This window comes from Lynx canadensis, chromosome A1 (genome assembly GCF_007474595.2).
Source record: "Lynx canadensis isolate LIC74 chromosome A1, mLynCan4.pri.v2, whole genome shotgun sequence".
In the NCBI taxonomy this organism is placed as follows: domain Eukaryota; kingdom Metazoa; phylum Chordata; class Mammalia; order Carnivora; family Felidae; genus Lynx; species Lynx canadensis.
This window is the reverse complement of record NC_044303.2, coordinates 214,390,411-214,417,062: the sequence shown is the minus strand read 5'-3', so window position 1 is coordinate 214,417,062 and position 26,652 is coordinate 214,390,411. Positions and strand designations below refer to the sequence as shown.

Genomic DNA, 26,652 nt, shown 5'->3' with positions numbered 1-26,652 from the left:
TGTCTTCCACCAGTGGGAACTTTTTTTTTTTTTTTTTTTTAAGCCTTCAGGGAGCCATGACATCCTTTGGGGACAGATCTTTGCCCCAAACTACTAAACAGCCTGCTTGGACAACTCCCCCACCATTGATTCACAGAATATTTTGATTTAGTGTCCACAGACACTTTAAGATTTTAAAGATGAAAGATGTTTGGAAAGAGAATGACCTTTTCTATCATGTTGTTATTCCCTAATAGATAGTTTATAAATACTAGGGGTGAAATTAAGTCAGTCTTGTCTGTGAAAGGGGGGTAAGAAGGAGATAACTACAGCTGTCATCCTGGGAACCATTTCTGGGAGAAAAGCTTCTGTGAAGGTAAACAATAAACACTTTTCATATAAATAGGTCAGGCTGAGTTTGATATCATAAGGGGCATGACATAAACTCTGTAAATACTATCATAAAAGGCATGACCTAAACATCTTCAAATACACATGAAATAAATAGTATTTTCAAACTTTACATGCCTAGACTGTTTTGCCCTTGCAGATGAAGTGAAAAATGAGGTACAAGGGGGATCTTTCTACCTCCAATGTTAATCTGGCCATGTAACACTCACTAACCTATACCCTTTCTTTAGCTGAAATATTAACAAAGTTAACAGGACTTACCCCAATTGTTTTCAGGATCTCTAGTCAAATGCTTTGTCTTTAGGGTGCAGCCACAGGACCCACTGGTGTAGGGTGGACCTTGGGAAAGGACAGCTTTGTCCGGTTCTACACGAAAAGGGTTCTCAGAGTGGGCTACACACAAAACTGGAAATCAGATGTACCAGGCAAAGTGGGGAAACCCATGTGGACTCGGGATTTCAGGCTTGCTCACGCTCTTTCACCCTTAGGGTCTGTGAGCCTACATGACTGGGTAGAATTGTCTGAGGACATACCCTAATCCAGTGGGAAAGGAAGACTTCATAAAGAGCTGCAAAGCTTCCAGAAACGGCCTTTCTGCTTGCCGTCTTGCTGCCACAAATTGCCTGACACTGTGCTTAGCATGTACAGTCCCCTTTAATCCTCCGTTCCTGCTAATCTCCTCTGTAGATCCAGGCAGGTCACACTTAGGAATTGTTTCCTTGAAGGGAAATAGTGACCCCATTCTGGCCTCTTTCCTGGGACATTAAGTTCTCTTCTCATCTGCTCTGCCAAGAGCTCAGCCCTGCCTCCTTCGTCATCTCTTCTGTTTCCCAAAGGTTTCACCAAGTACCTTTGCTGCCTTCTGGAAGTGGGTTCTCCTGGGTGGGGAACCTTTCCTGATCTGTGTTTGGGTTCTCATTCTGGAATCTGATTCCAAGTTTCCCTTTTTTCCTGAATCAAAACTATACATACATATAATTTTCTAAGTCCGATATTTCTAGAAGCAGCAGTCACTTGCCCCACCCTTCACCAATCTCAACTCGTGTGCCCCCAAAACAACCACTTTCGACTCTTTGTATGTATTTTCAAACATTGCAGGTACCCACGGCTCAACCTGGTACTCTCCCTCACCGGCCCTTGGGCCTCCTTCCCCACTGTGGATTTGCTGCTCTTGAGGCCTGCTCTACACCCATCATCCTGGAAATCTTTCTTCATTCTACCGGGGACTCATACTGCCTCTTTCCCATGTGGCATCCCCTGGGTTCTAGATCCACATCTTCCTCTTTCTTTGTTTCTGTTCTCTTTCTGGTAAGACACATCTTCCAGAAGTTCCTAAAAAAGAGTACATGGGAAATCAGTTTTTTAAGATCTTCCAAGTTTGACTGCATGTGTGATGAGGTATGAACTCTAGGTTGGAAATCCTTTTCCCTCAGAATTCAGAAAACATTGCTCTTCCAGGTTCAGGATTGGCATTGAGATGTCTGTCATCCTAATTCCTGATGCTTTGAATGTAATTATTTCCCTCTCAAAGTTTTTAGGGTTTTCTCCTTGTTCTTTATAATGTCCTCTGTCTGTAATGAAATTTCTTTATAACATATCTTGCTGTGAGTTTTTTTTTTCCCCCATCCATTTTACTTGGCTTTCAAGACACCTCAGTCTGGAAACTCATGTCCTTCGGTTCTGAACAGTTTTCTGGAATTAAAAAAAAAAAATCATTTCTCTCCTCTTTTGGAAGATCTATTAAGTTGGAAGGGGATCCTCATGGATTGAATTTCTAATTATTTTACTTTTTCCTCTTATATTGTCTCTCTCTTAAAAAAAAATTCTACTTCCTGGGAAATTTCCTCCTTTTATCTTCCAACCCGTATACTGAATTTTTATGTATGCCATCAAATTTCTAATTTCCAAGAGCTCTTTAAAAAATCTCTGAAATATTCTTTTTATAACCTCCTGTTCTCATTTCACAGATGAAAAGCTTTCCAACTCTCTGCAGATCTCAATGACAGCTTCTTTGAAGCGTTCCTCTGTTCCCTGCACATTTTCCCCCCTCAGATTTCCTCCTAGTTTTTGTTTTGTTTTTGTTTTTAAATTTCATGCATGTTAAAAACTTTCCTCTAATGTCTGGTCCTGAACTGATCACTTAAAAGCTAACTGGAAAGTCTGCATGTGTGGATGGGGCTTACACCCAGGAATGAATAGTTCCTTCTTACAAAGAAAGACACCTAGAACAGTGTTCTGGAATCTGTAACAAAGCCTGGCACACGGTAAACTTTCCATTCCTATTTGCCAAATGACTGAATGACATAGGATCTTGCCTGGGGCCCGGGTAGTAGTGATTATTAGAAGCTCCCCAGGTGATCCGAATGTGCATCTGGCCCTGAGCACCTCTGCTGGAGGATTATCTTGCTAAACAGTTTCATTGGAGGACTCCCTCCGGTGGAAGGTCTGGAAGGTCGTTCCTCTCAGAGGAAACTAATCAGGTGAAAAGAAATCAGGTGGAAGGAATCAGGTGAGGGGAATAGGTTGGTGGCGGCATTCAGTGAGCCAGATTTGGGAGGGAGACCAGGAGTCCGATATTTGGTACGGAGACTTTGTCTTGTTCCCCCGTTTTTAAAGCGGCACCCCTTCCATTAGCTACCTGTTGTGTCTCTGAGTCCAGAGTTGCTCTGATTTAGCAGAGCAAACATGACACAGAATGTAGGCAGTCACAAGGGAGCTAGGGCTGAGGAGATTACAGGGGTCTGACCGCTTCAGGCACAGACTCTTAGCAAGCGTTCCTACCTTTGGGACCCTTGTCTGGTGACCCCAATTCCAGAGACTCTCTGCAGCTCTGTGGCATGAATCCCTGCCTGCTTCTGTGCTTTCTGCCCTGTCTGCGAAGTCAGTTACTACCGGACGGGCCACTTCCCAGCTTCCAAAATTCGTTGCAACCATTGCTGCTTCAGTTCTCTTGAAGAGTTTAGCGAATCCCTCTCCCCATGCTTTAAAAAAAAATCACTTTACTCTCATTTCAATCCATCATGTTTACTCGGGAGTGCGTCTCTTTGCCTCATGCCCCAACTTTGTCTTGGAACCCTCCCTGCAGTTCTTTCTGTATTTATCCCCCTCTACTGAAGGTGATACATTATACTAGATACATTAGCATCTTCTCCCTCGTGCTATTAACCATGCTTCTTCGTATGTGTGGAGTATCTAACAGAAGGCATTTTTGAGCATGTTTGATGTGATGGCTTACCACAGTTCTATCTGTGGGAATAACTGCACAGCATGTTAACTTTTTTTGAAGTATATTCATGTTCCTTTCCTTCTTTGGTCCTCACCAGAGGCCCACTGAGTGGCTTAGTGGTCATGTGGATTTGGAAGCATCCATTTTCTGAGATGATTAGCACATTCTGGTTGTGGTACCTCCATTCCACATTCAGAGACAAGTGGAGGAAAGAGTCTGTGATTCAAATCTGGGTGATGGGGTGTGAGGGAATGTCCCTTGTGGTGCTTCTAGGGAAGGTTTGCTCATTACTGAGAAAAGGCCACGAACAAATGACCCCTTTGCTTCCTGGATACGTTGCTCCATTCTTAGGCATCTTGTCTCCATTCTTAGGAGGAAGCCAACACACAGGAGACAGCAGATCCCAGAGTGTCCTCAAGAAGCACTAGGCTTTCTCTTGCAGGTCCCATCCTGTGAGAATGATTAATTTCCTCCTTCTTCAAGCCACTTTGAATCAGGGTTTGGTATCGTTTGCTGCCAGACTTTGATACAGGAAGACATTTTTTATGTGTGGTCTCATTCCTAAGAGTGTTAAGGCAGACGGTGGGCTTACCTTACTGAAGTTCTAAGCTGATTCCTCATTCTGGCTCCAAATAGGATTCCTCTCGATTCTATTTTCTGGGCAGATGAAATTAATTTTATTCTCTCTTCAAGCTTCAAAAGAAGGAATAACTGGGGAGACATTTGGTGGGGAAAAGAGGATTCCTTGCTTTGGAGATTGTTAGCTGATCCCAGCGAGAGAACATTCTGGGGCTGTCACAGAAGGGCAGACTGTTCTTAAAATGACAAAGCAATGATGAGACCTCATACATTGCAGCCCATGAGAAGCCAAACACTAGTTTTCATTCACTGTTGTGGTTGTGGAGGCTGGCCAAGTCTTGCCTGCACACTTGGTGTTGTTTCCTCTGTCTTCCATCCTTTGTATTTTGGGGAATCCCAGACTTTGGGAAGCTTTGGAGAAGAAATAAATTCTGAAAGTGCTCAGTGTTGTCAGGAAGACTGAATGCAGGAGAAGGTAGTACCTGTTTTCCCCAATCTGACTCAAGTGGCAATGGCACACCGTCTCTATTGTAAGAGTAGGAAGCCCTCCTAATGTCTTCCATTCCCAGTGTGATGTTAGCCTAAAGAGAAGCCCCTGATTGGACTTAGCATTATACCATCATTGTCCTGTTTGTATCTTTTACTAAACGAAGACTGTAAGGATGAACTTCATATTGTAATACAGATAAGATTCATTGAACACTTACTACTTGCCTGGCACTATAATAAACTTTATATGTATGCGGTAACCTAATCCTCAAAAATGATCTTATGAAGAAGATGCCATTATTATCCTGTTTACAACAGAGATCACTTGAGGCACCCCTTAGTTAGGGAGATTGTTCAAGGTTGTCCAGCTTTTCGGTGCTGAAGCAGAGAGATTCAAATGTTGGCAGTCTGGTACTGGAGGCCATTCCATGCTATATAACATGTATGCTTTGTGCAATGTATAATTCATCATTATAGCCCAAACACCCTTTCACCATCTGTAGTGTGCAATAGGGATTCAGACATTACCATGAATGAATAAACAGGATTTTTCATGTCATTACAGACTCATTAATTTTAATGGCAGTGTATTTGCCCATCGAGTCAAAGGACCATAATTTGTATAACTATTTCCCCAGGGTTAGACATAGTAGTAACATGGGCTAGAATATCTGAGACTGGGACTGTCCTGAGAAATCCCAGGTATGTGGTCACTAATTGGGAGATGACCAGGAGACATTTTTTTTTTTTTTTTTTAACTCTCCTCCCTCCCTCACACATTACTTTTCCCATCTTCTGCCACCCTTAGGAACGATCCTAATCCTCATCTTGTTCCAGATTCCCATTGCCATCAACAGAACTGCGCATAATAGTAAATGGTGTTATAGAGGCTTTCATACTTCTGGAACCTTTTCTGAAGGTCCCTGTTAGAAGTTAAACGTTAGTTGGCAGGGAATTGCTATAAGAAATGCGGATCCCTGAAATGTCGCCTGCCAAGTGCTGTTTTCCAGGTGGTTTCTCATAACATGTCATTTTGCACTTTTGAGTCCTGAGATAATATATCTGACTCCTTCATTTGTTATTTAAGACTTTTGGCTGACCTCTGGGATTCTTGTTTTAATTGCCAACTGATAGAAAATATAAATGGAAAAATGTGTGTGCAAACTTTGGAGTTTGTTTTTTTATCTTTCAAAATTGGGCTGGTAGGGATAGAAGATTAAGGAAAACTTATGAGACAGTTTTGTCTGGTTAATGGGCTATCTTCTTAACAGTTTCACTTGTTAGGCCCTATGTAAACAAACACACCGTGTGTCAAACAATATGAGCATTATGTACAAGCTATTTGCAGTTGAAGAAGTTTGTTTATATAAATTATATCTGAGGTACACCTCAGATGACCTTGATGTTTAAATTTAGATTAATCTTATGGTGAAACCTTTTTGTACAAGTCATTTTTTTGAAACGTCAAAGATACACTTGTTCCAAATATGTTTCAAATGTATATACATGTGTGTGTAATTTAGAAGTGTGTGCACACACATGTTGTGCACCCCTTACCTCCAATTCGTCATCTGCCTTCCTGTGCACCAAGAGGTTTAGTGCTATAAACGACAACATCTGGACTCCCTTGCCTTGTGTCTGGTTGGCTTCAGCCAATGGGAGGCACGGGCAGGGGATCAGAAGGCCGGAGGAGACAGTGTTGGGGTATTTATCCCCCTTGTCACAGAGCCCTCAGCCTTGCAAAGGTTCTGATGATGGCTAATTTGTTCCAGCTCTTGATGGGCAGCTCACTTTCAAGGCTCCAGTTTGCACTGTTTCCTCCCGTTTGCCCTTCAGACCTAAAGGTGATAACGGTTTTCCAGCTTGTTCATTGCTGGCCCCCGGGTGCTTCATCCTGCCCACATCTCTCTAAATAGTCCCTACATAAAATTCTCTCTTGTTCAACCCTTTTGAGTGTGCTTTCTCATTCCTGCTGGGTGACCTCATGATATGTATGGTCCTCTGTTTCTCCTACACAATCTTGTCCTCTCAGGCTCTAAAATGCCAGTTACATTTACATGAGTGTGTCTGAATTTGAATTGTCCTGTCCGAGAGTTGCCCTTTCACCCTTGTGTCTGTTTTGTCTTTTCTGCTTGATTACTAGTCCTGGGGAGTGAGGCAGGGGCGTGAATTATTCCTCTTTCTTCCTGCAACGCCTAGTACGTTTTTTACATACAGAGGTCACAAACAATTGGCAACTCGAAGTAGAGGAACATAGGAGTACGTGTACATATGTGGTATGTATGTGAGTGTATCTGTGACCATTGATTGTTTTAATCTTTGTTTGTATCCTTACCAGCTTTGGTTCATTCGTTTATGCAGTAAACAAAAATGCCACGTGCCGGTTTATAGGCAACACATTATGCTAGGCATGCCTTCATATGGTCTCCTCAGAGTTCATGAAGAGTCATAAAGGGGTTTCATTAGGAACTGAAATAGAATTTCCAAGCTAGAAGGAATCAGAGCTTTCCTAACCTGGATTTATCATTCTAAGGTGCAGCTCAGGCTGAGTGGGTCTGTGCCTTGTTGTGGAGCACAGATAGTAAGTCGTATGGATGACTGGAACTTGGTGCCCCACCTCCCAGCGTCCGCTCCCTTCCCCATCTCCCTCCTGTCACACTGCCTGCTCATCTCCTGGGTGCTTTCTGGTGAAACAAACCTCTACAAGGTGTCCTTTAGAAAGCCTGTCTGCTGCCCCTTATTGCTTCCCTCTGTATGAAAAATGCAAGCCAGATAGTCATGCTCTGGGCTTCATAAAAAGGCCCTAATAGGATGCAGACAGAGGATTCTAACCCAGGCTCCAACATCAGCCCCACGTGTAGACAGCTGGGGGAATATTTGGACCAACCCATCACCACTCTTGGATATCTCCCTTCACCAACTGTAAACTCTGGAGCAACGTTTTATGTGAGTGTATGAGGTGTTGGGATTGGGTTGGGAGTGAGTTATGTGCTCGGCAGCTCCCAGAGCCAGAGTCGCAGGCCTCATCTGTAGAAGATGCGATCTGTAAGGCCCCGGCTGCTCACAGAACCATTCTGTGGTTTGCTGTTTGGCTCTGTTCCTGTGATGATGGCCCTTTATGAGTCCACTTAACGCAAGGACCAGAGTACAGGTATTCCTACAAAATCAAAAACTTTGGCTCTGTTATACTCACCTTAAAGCTGGTTTAAGATGGACAAGAAAAAGCCTTAACAGAAATAAAGCAGATTGGCCAAGATTGGCATCACCCGTGTGTGATAAGATGAATGTAATTAATGTCCCGTCCTCCCTACCTTACCTTCTTTCACATATGCAGGTCAGCAGGGAGGTGGGGAAGATGGGTGTGTGAAGCTGATAAGTTGTTTGCCTTCACCTGTAAGCCTTGGGTTCAAGATTAAGGGAGGAAAAGGCAGAACAGTGTCTTTACTGACCCCTGCTATTAGCCGGGCTTTAACTAAAGAATCTCACGCCCAGATAAGTGTTAAGTCCATTTTGTAGATTTGGAAACTAAGGCTCAGTAGGGCTGTGACCTACTCAGAATTATGTAGCTAGTATAAAGTGATCTATCACATTTTTAACTCTGTCTCCCCAAATAAACCTTGTCAGTGACATAGTGACGTTCCAAACCCAGCTGGCCCACTTTTGCGCTGAGTGACGCTGGGGAGAGTTAACTAGCTTCTCTGCGTTGGTTTTCTCAACTGTAAAGTGGGAATAAGGTGTGCCACTCCCTCTAGTTAGTGGTGACAGCTGAGGTATTGCACGTAGAGTGTTCATCACTGTGTCGGGCACATAACCCTTTAATGAAATTGAGCTCCTGGGTCCCTGGAGCTGGGTTTTGCGGCTCCTGTTTTCTGGGCATGCTTTGTTGTCTGTCAGCTGTTAACTTCCCTGAGCCATTTCCTTAGTCCTCAAATGAGGCCTAGGTGAAAGGTCCCTTTTCTTAATGGAGAAAATCCCAAGGAGAACAAGACAAATCCCCCATCTCTCGTGTTATAACTGTCAAGCTTCCAAAAGTGTGCGGTCTGTGTGTTACTTGAGGATATAACCCACTCAAGTCTACGGCCAGGATGTAGACTTGGTCAGCTGCCCTGGAGGTAGCTTTCTGAATCCAGCCAAATTCCAGCAACACTTCCTCAGTTTCTACCGCTCAGGTTTTCCTCTCTTTCATGACTCACTGTCCCTGTTGTAAAGAAAAACTCTATTTATTGTTTTCATTGATGTTACACACAATACTCTCTGAATACTACTTCACTTCTGGTCACCAAATGTGTGTGTGTGTGTGTGTGTGTGTGTGTATAAAGGTTTCCTCAAACCAAACAATTCTGGGACCCTAGCTGGGTGTCCTCCAATTCAACTGAGTTCAGACACTGTCTACCTGGAGAGAGTGTCAGACTCCACATTTTAAGGGCTCAGTCCCACGAGATCGTACCCTTCCCCTCCCCACAATAGTCCAGATGCCAACTGAGGGTCCAAAGTCTGACCAGCTGGCTATAAATAGGTTCCCATGACCCCTCCCGTTAGTCATTAGTGTTAATTAATTGGGTTTGATGAATTTGCTAGAGCAGCTCACAAAACTCAGGGAAACAGTTTACGATTAGATTACTGGCTTATTACAAAAGGATAAAACCCAGGAGCAGTCAGATGGAAGATACATGGGGGAAGGGGCTCAGAAGCTCTCTGAACCCCATCCTCTTGTTTTTTTGTGGAGGCTTTGTTACATAGACATGCTTGATTAAATCGTTGGTGGTTGAAAATCTCCAGCCCCTCTCCCCTCCCTGGAGGAGAGGTGGGATTGAAGGTCCCTACCCTCTAATCTGAGTCTGGGTCCCCTGGTAACCAGCCCCCGTCCTTAAGGACTTTCCAGAAGTCACCACATTATCCTAAACTCAGATGTGGTTGAAAGGGGCTTGTTATGAATAACAAAAGACACCTAGTTCACCTTTATTGCTCTGGAGCTATTTCAGGAACTAAATACTCTGAGGAAAAATGCCCCTGGGGCTCTTATATAAGGAATTACAAGGGTTTTAGAAGCTCTGTGCCAGGAACAGGGAACAAAGACTGAATATTATTTCTTATACTCACAATAATCACACTGTTGTGTGTATTCGTCATCATTATCCTCTTTTCTCCTCCTCCCATCCCTCCAACTGAAATTTAAGGGCCGCAGTTAGCATCTTTACAGCTTGGAGTGTTGTCCATTGTTCTTTTCCGCTTTGGTCACTGAAATAGGTCCTAGGCAGGGGCTCAGTGAAGCTCTCGAGGTATTCAGGCCCTTCTCTAGAATGGTCCAGAAAGTTCTCCCCTTTGCTTACATATAGCCATCTCTGGCTTTCTTTGCCTTTGGTAAGGCCCTTTAGCAGTGCTAGAACTGAGCTCACAGTCTTGCTGCTGGAGCATCTGAGGACAGAGAGAGGGCAGGTCTCACCCCCTTTGGAGGGCAGTGATGGGATCTGGGGGGACTCAGGGCCACACAGCTGCCCAGGAGTCTCCCCATTGTAGCTAGTCTCCTGTCACCCTGAAAATTATCACATCACAACTGCATAAACCATTTTTAAAAGAAGAAAGAAAAGACAGAAAGCATAGCCCTCCCAGGCTTGCTTGTGTGGCAGCGCCCATCTGCCTGTGGGAGAGGCACCTGATTCTGGATCCTCTAGACCTAGCATTTTGGATTACCCTGGAATCCCCCAGTTCCGCCCTGAGAAAGTCCACTTAGGATTCTGTACTGTGTTGCCATGGCTGGCTGCTGAGGAGCAAAGGCAGATGTGAGGAAATACGGAAAATGAAGTTACACGATTTGCCTCGTATGCCCAAATGGAAGACATGGTTCCTTTGCCCCTCAAAGAGTTATGATCAGAAATGAGGGAGCTGCCTTAAATTTAAGCCCACAAACTGTCTCATGCTATGGGAAGATCTCACAGTTATTATATTTTGAACATCAAAATATTGTTGAGGGAACACACAGCCTGAAATGACCTTTGTCAGTGCTGGTTTTAGATGCTTATACAGGTCAACAGAGGAAGTCATATTTAAAAAAAAAAAAGTTTAAAAAATCTAGTAATATTTTTGGGCATCTGACCTCACAATAACAAGTGTTGGATTTCTTTGTAAACAAGACTTTTAAAGATCATTTAAAAATGGAACAAGTTAAGAACCTTCTCCAGATCGCATCACACGAAGGGGATAGTGGAAGAGACTCAAAATGTAGCCATGCTCATAGGAAGGTGTAAAAGTGCCAGTGCCACTGAAGACTTTGGATAAATGTTTTTCTAAAGTGTAAGGAAAAAAAAAATAAAAAAAAAATAAAGTGTAAGGAAACCAGAAATATTTCTAAATTAGCACTGACTTGTATGATTATGTAATATTTACATATATATTTATGCATATACAATTATGTGCATTACACATCATTAAATAGCTTAAGGTAAATATTTTAAATGTTACATTTTTAATATCTTGGAATGTTTACATCTAATGATAGAGATTTTTTTCATTTACGTCACTTACATTTGTCTAACAAATACCCCCCCCCCATTTTTTTAAACTGTCTTCTGATTGGGACAGTAGGGGATCACTTATGTTTGAGTCACCTTATTTAGCTGAGATGTCTTGCTCACCTGTAATAGGAAATGCTAACTGATGTCAAGAAGTATATTTGTAATATATTGTTTTGTCCTCTTGAATCATTGTTTCAATAACTTGATTTTTTTTAAGTTCATTTGTTTTGAGAGAGACAGAACATGAGCAGGGGAGGGGCAGAGATAAAGGGGGGAGAGAGAATCCCAAGCAGACTCCAAGCTGTCAACAGAGAGCCCGACGTAGGGCTCGAACTCACCATGAGATCGTGACCTGAGCCCACATCAGGAGCCAGTCACTTAACTGACTGTGCCACCCAGACGCCCCTCAATAACTTTATTCTTGTTTTTACTTGAACTCTCTTGGTTTGCAAATGCCAAACCAACATAAAATAAAGTGAACAGAAATGCAAAATATTAAAATGGCTCAAATTTTAGTATCTTCTTTAAAATCAGTAAGGGATCTAAACTGGGAAAGGGGTATAACTTCTACTTAAGGGTCCTTCTGTCTAGACATGTGGCATTTGGAGGTGCATTGAGCAGATGAAGAGGAGTGTGGACTTTTGTAGAAAGCTAGAGCACTTAACACTATAGATGACCATGTGAGCAGAGCTGAGAGCCCGTCCGTGGAGAAGTAGTCTATAGAGCAGTCAGTCTTGGGCAGCCTGTCAACTTGTGGTTTTGGTGAAATAAACAAGGAAAGTTCCCCTCAGGAAAAATCACAGGCACAGGAAGAACAGACCTCACTCCTCTGGCCCTTTTTCATCCACCACATGAGAGTATGGATGTGGGTCCTCCCCACAGAGCCTCAGGCCAACAAGCAATCACAGGCCAATAGGGAAATTTCCACTCAGAAATAAACAACATTTCCAACAAGAAGCCACCTTACAAAGAACTTTGTCTTCTCTTGAGATACATTTTCCTAGAAAGTAAACACAAGATGTATTTAATTTCAATATGTTGCTGTTAACTGGTGTTATCATAGTTCCATCCCTCCCCCAAAGCATGCTTTTCTCCCCTTTAAAAAATGTTACAGAAATTGGGGACCATTTCAGTTGCTGAAAAAGCAAGGTTGCCCCCAAACTTGCAATGTTGGGTATTAGTCAAGGTTCTCCAGAGAAACAGAATGGGAAGGAGAGATATATGTGTATGGGGGGGGGGGTGTTATTTTAAGAAATTGGCTCATGAGATTGTAGGGGCTGGCAAGTTTGAAATCTGTAGGGCAAGCCAGCATGCTGGAAATTCAGGCAGGGTTTCTATGTTGCAATCTTGAGAATAATCCTTTCTCCTTTGGGAAACCTCAATTGGATGAGGCCCACCCTCCTTATGGAGAGTAATCTGTTTCATGAAAAAAGTTTACTGATTGAAATGTTGATCACATATAAAAAATACCTTCACAGCATCATCTAGACTGGTGTTTGACCAAACATCTGGGTACCATAGTTTAGCCAAGTTGACACACAAATTAATCATCACAGTTGGGATCGATAACTGCATTTATGTCTCCCCTATTTATGTACTGTATTTTGAAGTTAAGAATAAGATTATAGATAATCAAGAAAATACTCTGTGGGTTGATAGGGAAGTTTATGAAGAAAATCTAAATTTAACATTTGAGTTTTGAGAATCCTTTCTTAAAAAAACGTAAAAGATATAGAACATGCAAAAAATAATCTAGCAAACATCCATCCATATTCCTGCCACTCAGATTTAACAGCTATTAGTATTTTTCCATATTTGCTTTAAGGGCTTTGTTTAAACAAAGCCAAAAGTCATAAGTAAAGTTCCTGTAGCCTTTCCCCATATTTTCTTCCAGTTTAATACATATCCTTCGAGCCTAAGTTTTAGATATTCAAGTGCTCTAATTTACACATATGCATCTTAATGTGTGTGGTTTAAAAAAAAAAAATTCATTTATTTTGAGAGAGAAAAGGGGAGAGAGAGAATCCCGAGCAGGCTTCCCGCTGTCAGCACCGAGCCTGGCACAGCTCAGTCCAGTCTCACGGATGGTCAGATTATGACCTGAGCCAAAATCAACAATTGGACACTCAACCGAGTAAGCCCCTATGTGCCCCTTAACGTGTATTTTTTTAATTTTTTTTTAACATTTATTCATTTTTGAAAGGCAGAGAGAGACAGAGCATGAGCGGGGCAGGGTCAGAGAGAGAGGGAGACACAGAAACAGAAGCAGGCTCCAGGCTCTGAGCTGTCAGCACAGAGCCCGATGCGGGGCTTGAACTCACTGACCGCGAGATCATGACCTGAGAGCTGAAGTCGGCCACTTAACCGAGTGAGCCACTCAGAGCCCCAACGTGTATTTTAATTGACATAAATGGCATCCTGTTATATCTTGCTTTTTCTACTTTTTATATTTTTTTGAGACCTGGCCACGGTAATAGAACCATTCATTTTAACTGCCTTTTCTGTTTTAAGAACATACTCTACCTCTCCTATGTTTTTCATTCAGTAATTTTTCATATTTAGGTGGGTGTTGTTTTTACACTTTCAGGTGGAAAATGTAGAATTCGATCTTTACCTCAGTCTAAGGAGAAAGAGATTTAAGATGGATTAAAAATAAATTTCAAATGGATTGCAAATCTAGCAGTGATTAGTGCTCTCACCCCACATATATAGTCCCTAAAAATAACTATAGGTAGGTCAGTGTCAGCCTCTGTCTTCCGTTCTGATACTTTGTCTATTCCTACCCAAGTCGATATACATTGTTTTAATTTCTAATGTGTTTTCGGGTAATCCACCCTCTTTGTACTTTTTCAGAATTGTCATAGTTATTCTCAGTTCTGTACTCTCCCATATAAATGATAAAATATTTTTCAAGTTTCCTAAAAATTCTTGTTGACATCTTTTGCTGAAATTATTAATTGGGAAACACATCTTTAAAATGTTGTCTTTCTCTGTAGACAAGGTTTATCCATTAATCCAAATCATCTTTTATATCCTTCAATAAAGTTTTATAATTCCTTACAAAGCAACATTAGTTGCTTTCAGATTTATATTTCTTTCTAGTTTGTATTAGTATGGAAGCTGATTTTTTTTCTTCCTATATTCTCGATACTGCTGGTATAAAGGAATGCTATGGATCTTTGAATCTGGATTTTTGTTACCAATGTTGCAGCATTTCCTATTCTAACTGTTTGGAGATTGGCCTTAATAATTAAAGATAAAAAATAATTACAGGTCTTCACTACCATTCTGAATAATAAATTTCATAATTACATTGTCCACCCCTGAGCATAGTGAATACAAAGGACCTTGACTCTGAATTTGGGCTGTATGTCAAGGGACATAAAGGTGAAAACATGGAGTGGGCCACCAGTTTCGAGTGGTGACCAGCTATGGCCTCAAATTCAATTCTTACAACATTTTAATGTAAATGCAGCTTTTCAGACTGTTGAGTTCTCATGCCAGACTGCCCAGTTTCTTGCATTATCACATCCAAATGATGTTGGAAGCTGTGCCTCAGATTTCTTTAAATTGGAGGTAACAGTATTATCTATTCATGGTGGATCATGAGGCACTAATGAGTTATTGCAAATACCTGGCCTAGTTGAAGTTTTTAATAAATGTTAACTATTATTATGAGATATCCTTACTGAATTTTTTATTTTCAGGTATTTCGAAATCTTTCAGATGTGTAGCACAAGATTGGTGTTAGTTTAGACTTAGTAGTGCTTTATCAGAATGTTGACCTTTTCTCCTTTATAACTTGCTTTAAAACACTTTGCTGTGTTCACTGTAATCCTATCACTTCTGGTAAGACCGTGCTAGTATCATAATGCAGGTCTCTGAGCCCCTCCTCTATTCACTGGAAGTGCTATCTGGCCCATGCCTCCCACACTGGCCTTTTTTCTTGTTCCCACACGAATAGCTCCTTTCCTTCTCAGTGTCCCCATCACCCATCTTGACTTCCTAGAATTTTGGTCTAAAGCACTGTTCTCTTTATCTGACCCTCAGAAGAACACAGACAGTCTGGAAACCCTGAATGGCATTGCTTGCTGTAAGGTTTCTGGGCTCCTAGTGATTGAAGGGCCTCCGCTTATTTTGAAATTTGGTGGAAAATAGCTAACCCGGTGTCTTAAATGTCTGCGGTTGTATACCCTGCTGTTGCTGCCTGCCCACCGTAGAAACGTGGCCCTGTGCGGTGATGAAGGTGGACACTTCATCACAGTACTGAAGGTAGTACTACTTGGACTATGACATTGACATGATTACTCCGCTGGGGGTGGCCAGCCATTTTTTTATATTCTAAGTCCTGTTGGTGCTGGAGTGCCCAGATAGGTATTAAGAATTGACATTTCTCCTCAAGTATGACCAGCAAGTTGTCATGCGCTCTGTTTTAGAGCGCAAAGGCTGGAGTTGAGAGCATCTGTAGTCATTCTGAGAGCTTTCTTCTAAGTCTCTTCTTAGCGGGGGATAGAAGAGTACGCAGCGTGAGGAATCACCAGATCAATTTTAGCAAGAGGCAAACCTGGTTGCTCTTTCATGCTTGCATTTTATTTGTTGGCTCCTTCTCTTCCAGCCTCTCCAACATTCAGAGCTTCAGAGATCTGCGAGGATCGGGGATTTTCTTTCTCCTCAAAGCAGATTTTAAATGTTTTTCTGCGTAGCACTTCTCTTTATCTTCAGCATCTTTGTTAAATACAGTAAATCTTGATTCTTTTCTGAGATGAAAAGAAGGGTGCTTTCAGTGACCAAGCTGATCTGGGTGTGATTCAATCCCTGGATCTGACGTTGACTCCACCAAAGGTGGGCTTCTGAGACGACTCACGCTTTCTCTAGCAACACCTGACTTTGAAAGACCAGAGTAATGTGGGCATTTTTATTTATGATTTGTACTAAAGTCCATGGAGGTTAGTCCTGCTTTGGCCAATTTGATGACACAGATTGTTCTATTATTATTTACATCTTTTAGGATGCATCCAAATTTTGCAACACACAAATTGCCTGTGTCCAACATTCCCCTATACAGTGCATTTCATCCTGTGTTAGTTACCATGCTTATGAATGCGTAGGAAGCAAACATGTTTGAAATTCTATGAACAGAATGTTTTTTCTTTTTTGCTTTTCCACAGCGGCTTTAGCCAGTATTCTCATTGGCAGAGATCAGAACTTGATCTGCAGAAACCCTATTTTGATTGGCTGTAGGGCTTTCGTAACCCTGTAGCTAAATACCAATGTATGAAATGGTTATTGTTCCCTGGAGTGGTGGGCCTGGGCCAGAACACATTCTTTGTGATTGCCTGGGGGATGGATGTAAGTGTCCCCACAGCCAAGTCAAGTAAATAGGAGCTCCTATAACCTCAGACACAGAGATAGAAAGGTAGCCCTCTGGCTATGGTTTTTTGTTTTTTGTTTTGTTTTGTTTTGTTTGTTCTGTTTTGGTTTTTTTCCTTCTGGCTATGGTTTGGGACTGGGATTTCTAATCAGCCAGTTGACATTTAACTGAAGGTTCTCCATCACTCTGCCCCTGTGTGGTCAAAGAGTTTTAAGACCCACATCTAATATTTGCCATTACGATTGGATTTGACTTGCTCTATAAATTAGGGTTATTCTCTCAGGAGTGTATTTTTAATAATTATGAGCTGGCTTATCTCGTCCCATTTCCTCATATTCGAGAGTGTTTAGTCTACTCTCTCCCCTCATTCTGGACATGCAAAAACCCATCCTACAAGTTGATGGCTTTGCAGACCTGATACGTGGTGAAAACAAAGTCCATTGATTCCATGTGTGTGGCATTGCTAAGCAACATACATTCATCAACACTAAACCTGGAAACCTAAGAGGTGCAGGCCCTAGTCCTGTGTCCACTTTATAGAAGAGGAACCTGAGACTTGGGTCCTATAATTGCTTAACCTCCTCAAGGTTATTATCTCAAGTCAGTAATTAGGACAGCAGATGAGAGAAAGACCCCACACTAGAATGGCTGACTCCATCTCCACGAGGTTTTTGAAAGGGGCCTTGAAGCTCTAGATGTCCTTAAAAACAGGCATAACAACGAGAAGCCTAAAGAATTCCATAAATAGGGAGGAGGAGGAGAGTGGTCGTAGGTTCTCAGCAGTATTGCTTTCAATTATTCCATTTGGATTTTCATGACCCTGGTAGTCCTTCTTACATCTCACTTTTTAGGCCACCTGCTAATGGGTGGCTGTCCTAGCAGAGGTTACATTGAGAAGTGCAGTTGAAATTTCTTACAAGAGCAGATTGGATCATTCTTTGCTTGTTTTTAGCTATAGTGAATGGTTTTGGAGGTGAGCACTTTTTTGAGACCTGTAATTTGACAGGCCTAGTTCTGGGTTTTAGAGATCCAGAAGAGAAGGACAGATAGGATTCCTTGCTCTCATTTCGCTTATGTTCTAGTGGGGAGAAACAGGAAGTTGACACAGTAGTATACAACTGGAAAGCAATGATAAGTGTCTTTTTAAGTTGAGTTTTTGAGTGAAATTTTATTTCACTGTTTATTTTATTAGCATGTTACTTTCTTTGATGGGATAAAAGTACATGAATCAAATGCCGAATAGCTGTGTTTTGTTGTCATATCAAATTGGAATGAAACTAGACTCTATACTTTAAAGACTGTATTGGGTTCCTAGAACCAGAGTGGAGCTTAGTTCTGGTCTTACTTCTGTTAGGAGACCTTGAACTCCTCCCTCCAGCAGCCTTATCCTGCATTTCTTCATTCGTTACATGAGGGAATTGGACTGAATCTGTGATTTCAACCTCTGCTCTTGGAAGCTCTGAGGAGTCCCTCAAAATGAGAGTTGGGAGTTGGGGGGGGGGGGGCGTTGGTAGGACCTTCAGAGGCTGGTTTATCCTCAACCAGAGAAGTTTGGCTGTTGTCTGTCTGTTACTGGGGGTTCCCCTGGATGGGAGGAAGGAATTTATCACTGAAAAGAACAATTTGGACATCGCTGTGTTGTGCATAGGAAACCACCCTGTTTGTGGGAAAATTCCAGGAGCAAAACTTTAAAAAGACTGAGAGAAATGTGTAAAACATCTATAACAGACAGATTGTCAGAATATGTAAAAACCTGTAAGTTACGAGGGGAAAGTAAATGACCCAAAAGAAAAATGGGCAGAGGAATGGCAAATCACAGAAGAGAAAATGCAAATGGCCAATAAACATGAGACAAAATGCTTAATCTCTCCAATGGAAAGCAGTGGGATTTCTTTGTTTCTAATACTGTCCACCATCCATTCTGGATCGTGTCCCATTTAAGGTGAGGCTTAGGCAAAAATGAAGAGAATGATGGAATCAGGTGTGGGAAGGTTAGGGAAAGGAGTGCTGACATACTGTGAGGGGGGGTGAGCCGCAGCTGTTCTGTCACATTACACATAAGCTATGACCCATCGCTTTCACCTCTAGAATTGTATTCTAGCAAAATACTTGCATCTGAATGTCTAGTCACTCCAGAACTGTTTGAAATGGGGGGAAATGCAAATTAAACATCCATACAAGACTAAATAAAACACAGTCCACATCGTGCAAAACTATGTGGCAGTTTCAGAGAAGGAAGTGGGTCTCTTTGTGTAGATAGAATGAACTCTAAAACATATCATTACATGAAGAGAAAACACAGTGTAGAGTGGTAGGTACAATATGTAGCCAATTAAGTAAAGCAATATATATTTTTTGCCCTATATGAATATAACAGTATGTAAATGCTGCATCCAGAAGGTCTAGATGAAAAACAGAAAACAGTGGTTATTTGGGGGAAGGAGAGTGGAATTAAAGAGGAAATTAAGGCTTATCTATATAATTTGGGTAAAATGCAGAAAGAATGTATCCATACAGACCTTAAGCAATTAACACATTTGTTGAAAGCCTGTCACTGTACAAGATGACCTCTGAGACGGGTAGCAGCTCAGAAGTTTGGTTTCGTTTGCCCTGCCATTGCCAAGTTGTTGCTGTGCCTCCCGTGGGCCTCTTCCTTCCCTGCCCCTCCTTCTTCCTCCCAGCTTGCTGAGCCTGTTGCCCCCACTCCCTTCCTCCCTCCTCCCTCGTTGAGGATTTGCCAGCTGAAGAAATTCCTCCCTTTGCCCTTTCACCCTTCTGAGAACTGTGGGCTGGCAGAGGACCAGCAAACTCCCTGCAGGAAACTGCTTCTGTGAAGGACGTTGTAGATGGAGCGTGGGCCCTCTGCCATGTCTCGGGTCCTTTGCCACGTCCCTGGTCCTCGTGCCCAGGGTGGAATTCAGTTCTTGCATTAGGACCAATTGACTCCACACACCAGGCCCAAAAGGACTAATGCTTCAAGTAGATTCTGTCAATGTCGTTGAATGTCTACTGGGTGCGAGACTTTGTGCCAGGCTGTAGGCTTATGAGTTCTTGGATGAGTATAGCCTCTCTCTGCCTAGTTCCTAAAGTTTTGATAGGAGCTGGACTCATTGTTTCTTTTGGTTTCTGTATATTGACCACTCTGATATGTTCTAGAAATCCTACAAGCCTGTTGCAGAGTGCATGCTAAATAGTCCAAAACACAGATACAGATTCTTAGAGTAAGAATTGTATTAGGAAAATGACTCTTGCCTCGGAAATGCTTGGAGTGAATTTGGTGCCCTGGAGATTCTCAGAGGAGGGACTTCATGTGTTAGTGGAGGGGATCACATTATGAGTTTGCGAGTTTTCACTCATCCACACACTGTATTCTGTTTCATTATGCTTTTTGAGGTTTAGAGGCCGACCTGAGGATCAAGGATGCTATTGAGATGGCAGCTCTTCTGATAGGAACTGTTTTAACAGCAGAAAAGTACCACGCCTGAGATCTGGGAGTCTGCTTGCCTTATCTTGCTCTGCTTATCGCCAGTTGCCTGTTGTTCTTGTGGAACAATGGGACTAATTTTCCATAGGAATCTTTGAAAATTGAGCATAGCTACCCAGAGAACTGTCAATTAGGAAGACAAAGTAGAGATCACCACCAGCACAAATGCAGAGGGTTGCATGTGCACACACTCTTATTTCAGAACTTTCTCTTCTCTTTGGTTTCAACCATCAGTTTTCTTAGGTTTTTTTTTTTTTAAAGCTTTTTCTAAAGGAAAAATAAAATAGATTGGCCTACTGGGGGCCACACAGAGCTCTGAAAGGCTGCTTAGCTAAGGGCAGTGAAAGTGGGGTTAACCTCAAACACAGGCTGCTGTTTGGGGCCACATCAGAGGGAAACAGCTCTATTTTCCAAGCCTGGGTTCCAGGGGTGCCGCCGTTTTGGTCCATTTAGAGTACTGGGATTTTGAAGGAGCAGCTGATGCCCATGGACCGTTTCCTAAACAAGAAAATAGGGTTGGGTTACTCAAGACCAAATATTAGGTTTTTTGAGGTAGTGGTCTTCTGTTAACTGCTAACTTGCTGGTTTATACTCTCCAAGGCATGTTAAATTATTTTAGGGGTTGGGGGTATTTCTCCAAGCATTTCTATAATAATTGGCACTCAGTGTAGTAACAACCAACTGTTGATTATATAGATTTTCTTAACACTAAATCATTCACTGAGAGAAGTCAATAGCTTAACTGATTTTAATTGACTGCTATTTGGAAATCTTTATGGTAAATACTCTGAAGGATAGGAAGATGAACAGAGATACCATCAGTCTGGGATCTCACACACACACACACACACACACACACACACACACACACACACACAAGGCCTAGGACCCCACCATTTGGGAGAGCAGTCCCATTGGATGATGGGTAAACAAATGTTGGGCAGAACAGAGGTGTCTAGCATCAAGATACCCCAATGCATGGAACCAGGAAAATCTCTAGACCAACCTCTCTCTGCTTCTCAGTTTCTCCTTCCTCTGTTTGCTTGCTTCTCCTCCCCATTTCCCCCAATCACATACATTTCGTGAATTGTTCTATTGTTTTTCTTTGGAAAGATTTATACATTTGTACAGAAAATCCCAGAGCCTTTTCCTCTTAATGCTATAAAGTTGCCTTTAATGAGGTATTTGGAAGGCCACCCAGCCACTTGAAATCTGAAGTGTCACACTGAAGGATTGTTACCAACAAGTATTTACATTGGAGCCATGGTATTACTTTCCCTTGGCAATTGATTAATTTACTGCAAGAGCCAATAAATCCTTGGCCAGTGAAAAACAGATCGGAGGGGAGGAGCTTCTGTTTCAGGCCATTTTCTTTAGGAATGCTTTTAACACTTAGCCCTGGGGAGGATTGTGTCCATTGGTGTTGTTAAATAGCCGGAGTTGGCCATTTGAGGGCGCTGTAAGGACAGTCCTGTCAGGTGGGAAGCAGTGAAAGTGACTGGGTCTCCCTGGTCCCTGGATTTGCACAAACCTAACACTTCTATTGAGAGAATGTTTGAAAATGCACTTTCTTGGTAGGACTGTGTAAATAATTGATTAGGTCTGAAGGAGTGATCTGAGTATAACAGGCAGGGGAGCTGTGGGACAACTGTCCCCCATTGGCCTGTGCCTGTTTTATGTGTTGGGAACAAAAACTCTGCTGCTTTCTTTGGGAGAGAGCCTAGTTGTGGCCCTACTATGTCAACACAAAGGGCTTCTCTCTTTGTAGGCGTTAAAATACATGTGGACCATTGCCTTCCTGAGTATTTGACAGGGCTGGGATGTTCTTTTCTGTTTCTTGTTTTGTTTTGTTTTTGTGTTTTATTGTTGTTTTGGTTTTTTGGGTTTTTTGTTTTTTTGAGAAATCCAAAAGAGGCTATAGAGCAGTGGTGTCCAGTAGAATTTTCTCGATGATGGCAGTGTTCTCTATCTTTGGCGGCCAGTATGATAGCCAGTAGCCACATGTGGCTATTGAACCCTTGGAATGTGTGACTGAAGAATTGAATTTTTAATTTTAACTGACATAAGTTTAAATAGCCACATGTGATGAGTGGGTATCGTTGGGTAGTGCAGTTCCAGGGGGCTTTTATGCTTTTTCTGTAAGAACTCCTGAGTTAATCCCCTTTGACATTCATAGGCAGCTTGAGAGGGGTGGAGGTTTTTGGTAGGTAGCCTATTCCCAATAGGGAAAATGAAGAAACCAGGACCCAGAGAAGCCAAAGGATGGGTTCGTTGACCAGTAAAACAGCAGAGCTGGGACTAGGGCCAGGGCCCCTCTGCCTTGACTCCCATCTCTAACAGCCCCTCAGAGCCCAGATGTTAATTAGAAGTATGACTTAGCAGGGGACCCTAACCACAAAAGGAAGGCTTGCTGAACATCTGGAATCTTGGCTGTGGGCTGTGTATTTAATCTTCTCCTTTAAAATCAAACAGGCGTAATAAGCAGCGGGATTTGAGGAAGCCCTCTGGGCCCTTAAATCCAAGGAGGAGTTTCTCTGGAACCAGAGGAAATGGGCCAGACAGGTGAAGCCCTCCCCTCCCCTCTGGCCCCCTTTATGTGGCTCTGTCTGTGACAATTACAAGTGGGAAAGGACCCGAGGAGACTTGTGGTTCTAGTTTCCTATCCTTAATGTGCTGTAAAAAGGCCAGACCCCAAGACAAATGGCATACACTTGGATAACCCTGATTTTATCAGTGCTTCTGGCAACTGTATTAACACGCCCCTTGCTGCTGCATAAACCAGAACCTTAAACACCAAGTCTGTTAATTGGTGCCAGCACCATCCTCACCTTCTCTGGTTCCTACCACTCCTCCATCCTTGAGGACTATAAGAAAAGCTGGGGGATTTTCCATTTCTTACGGGCAGCTTAGAGAGAGAGTGGTTTCATGGGCAGAATTCTGAGCCATGGAGCAGTGACATCTGGGTTGGAACGGCGAATGCTTGCCAACATCATTGGTTTTCAGTAGTCCTGGTGTGGATTTAATATCAGTGTGGCTTTCTCCACTGCCCCCAACACTTCTAGCCATTACTGGCCTCATTCAGCATCTACATCGTGCCAGGGTGTTCAGAGAAAGCAAAGTCCCTTTACTGTCATCAAAGGATTGACTAGATAATTAGAAGGGAAATCTGCTGTAACAAATCAAAGTTACCCAGCATGCTTTCTAATTCTTAACACACTAATTTCTGGATTACCTGCTTCTCAGTCAGTCTATTTATCTACCCAACCACCAACCTACCTGCCTATCCACCTACAGTAAACTGCAGCAGATAATGGGGAAATGACTTAAAAAATGAACAAACTAACTCCATAAAAACCAACAGCCGGGGTGGTTTTTATGAGTGGCTCAGTTGGTTTAGTGACCAGCTCTTGATTTCAGCTCAGGTCATGATCTCACAGTTCGTGAGTTCAGGCCCCACGTTGGGCTCCCTGCTGACAGCATGGAGCCTGCTTGGGATTCTCTCTCTGCCCCTACCCTGCTCGTGCTCACTTGCTCTCTCTCTCTCTCTCAAAATAAATAAGCTTAAAAAAAAAACCAACAGCCAACATTCATCTACTGTCTCTTAACAGGGTGGTTGTAGGATTTGTCAGACATGCAAGTACACTTCTGTGAGCGAAAGGCGGCATTCATAATGATGCCGGGATAACCAGTTTGAACCAAGATGCCCCAAGGAAAACAGCAGATGGAGCATCTGCTCTGTGCCAGGCACTGTGCTTGAGTTGGGGTGCACACTGGTAATGAAGATCTGGTTTCTTCTCACAAGGAGCTCACAGTCTGGCAAGGAGACAGGGACATAAACAAATGTAATACTGTGGCACTGAATTGAATTGAAACGGTATGGAAACAGGGGTGTAAACAAGGTGCTGGGGTGGGAGGTGGCAGTAGAGAGGGTTTTCCAGAAGGAAGCAAAGACAAATGAACTTGAATTTATATGCTTTGACCAGGAGGGACCTTGAGACTTGCCCCTGTGGGCATCTGTGGGGTTATTTGTGTAGGCCTCGGTTGAGTCACGTACTGATGAAGACTGTATATTCCAAGAGTCATTCTTGAGATCATCCTATACCCAAATTACTGTCTAGTCCAGTATTGACTGCGGTTTGTATAAAACTGAAGTATGTGGTTAATGAATTCTAATGGGTGTAGGTGACCTTCCAGTGGAGTAGATCAGATATGTCTGAAGTCTGTTTTAAGGTTTAAGTTGGGTTGGGGCGGGTGGTGCAGTCAGTTAAGCATCCAACTCTTGATTATGGCTCAGGTCGTGATCTCGCTGTTTGTGAGATGGAGCCCCACACTGGGTTTCACACTGGCAGTGCGGAGCCTGCTTGGGATCCTCTCTCCCCCTCTCTCTGCCCCTCCCATGCGCACGAAAGCACACACTCTTTCTCTCTCAAAATAAATAAACTTTTTAAAAAAAATGTAGCCTTCAGCCTTTCAATCTGCTAAACTCTGGACTTGGTGGGCTGCGGCTTCCTGTTATACTGCTGAGTGGGTCAGAAGTTGGCGTGATGTGTATGATGTCAATAGTGGTCTCAGTTCACATTCTTCTGCTGTGGTATGGACAACATTGGGCTGCTCCTGACTTGATCTTGTTTCCCTTCCCAGCTTTTGCATATTGTGTTAATAAAATAACAATTAAAAAATAATCTTTCAGGGGCGCCTGGGTGGCGCAGTTGGTTAAGCGTCCGACTTCAGCCAGGTCACGATCTCGCGGTCCGTGAGTTCGAGCCCCGCGTCAGGCTCTGGGCTGACGGCTCAGAGCCTGGAGCCTGCTTCCGATTCTGTGTCTCCCTCTCTCTCTGCCCCTCCCCCATTCATGCTCTGTCTCTCTCTGTCCCAAAAATAAATAAACGTTGAAAAAAAAAATTAAAAAAAAAAATCTTTCAAAGGGAAAATTCTACCATCCAATACATATCAACTGTATTTTGCTTTTCCAGACTCCTATCTGCATGGAGACTTATAATAATGTGGCTATCATTGTAGTGTATCCAGATTTTATTTTATTCTGGTTCTTGTTTTACCATATCCTGAAATGAAGTTTGGAAAGAACTGGTCTTGCCTACAAGATTGGAAGGTGGTGGATGTCCTGAGAATGGCCCTATCCCCACTTCAATGAATCTGTAATGATGGATGAAGGAAGTGTCTCCAAAGGCAAACTGAAGGTTCTCTCAGATGCTGGAGTCTCTCAGCTTACCACCTCCTCGCCTCACTGTTGGGCCACTTTACTGGGGGCACAAATGCTTTGTATCTACCATTTCTCTCTTTTCTTTTGCCAAGTCACTTTCAGCTCATTGACATGTCTTCTGTTGGGGTTTTTGGATTTGTCAAAAGAGGATCTTCTCATTGGTCTGAGCCAATGGAATGACTTTTTAAGTTCTACCTGGCACCTGACACAAACATGTGGTAAATCTGCCTCCTCTTTGTTTTCACTCAGCCACAGAGTAAACATACCTTCCTGGAGAAGGAGCTCTCCCTCTTCCTTTCCTCACCTCCATTCTGTTCCCAGCCCTGCCCAAAGACTGCAGTGTTTATGCCTGGCCTTAGGCATTCACATACTGAATTTTTCCTTTCTTCATGACCCTGGATAACAGGCTCTGTCCTCCTGTCACTGTTAGGTTACTAGCTTTACTATTAACCACCAAGGATGTTTTGGGGGCTTTTACATACATTCTTAGGTTTACGCCTTCCAACATCCTGTGACACAGCTGTTAGTTCCATTTTACTAATGAGGAAACTCTAAGTTGGAATTTAAGAAACGTGGGGCACCTGGGTGGCTCAGTTGATTAAGTGTCCAACTTCAGCTCAGGTCATGATCTTACAGTTCATGGGTTTGAGTCCCGCATTGGGCTCTGTGCTGACAGCTCAGAGCCTGGAGCCTGCTTCAGATTCTGTGTCTCCCTCTCTCCCTGCCCCTCCCCACTCATGCTCGCTCTTCTCTCTAAAATAAATAAACATTAAAAAAATTTTTTTAAGAAAAAAAGGAAAAAGGAACATGCCCAAGGACACTGACCCAGTAAATGGTAAGATCCAGAATTGGGTGACTAAAACCTGCCCCTTTTCCATGGGACCAGGCTTGCCTCTGACCCTCTCTTGACACCTCCCAGGTACTGTGACAGAAAAGTAAAAAAAAGAAAAACAAAAAACTATACTACACTAAGTGTATGTGTGCACAGAGTGGCATCTGTGGGGCAAGTAAGGTCTGTGAGTCCTCATCAGCTAGTTTCCTGGTGGTACAGATGGACAGTGTTAGCCCATGGGTAAGTCCTAGGTGACTTCATTGCTCACCAGACTCCTATTTGATGGTCTCTGGTGATTCTTTCTTAAATCCCACGCCCAGCAGCACAGTTGGGTGCTGGCCTGGACTTGTCCGCCCCAGCAGTGTTTGATGCTGTGAACTTGACCTAGCCTCTGCCTCTAATCATTATAGAATGCATTCACTCTAAACAAATTTATTGAACACCTGCTATGAGCCAAGCCGTGTGCTAGGAGCTAGGCATTAATTTAATACAAGTCATTAAATAGGTTAAACAAGGGTTTCTAAATCTTTAGATGCATAAAATATTTT

General features: G+C 42.7%; 1 protein-coding gene across 4 annotated transcripts in view; it reads left to right on the top strand.

The window, feature by feature from the left end:
* PDZD2 (PDZ domain containing 2) overlaps positions 1 to 26,652 on the top strand; it is a 279,185-nt gene that overhangs the window by 89,963 nt on the left and 162,570 nt on the right. The window lies entirely within an intron of this gene.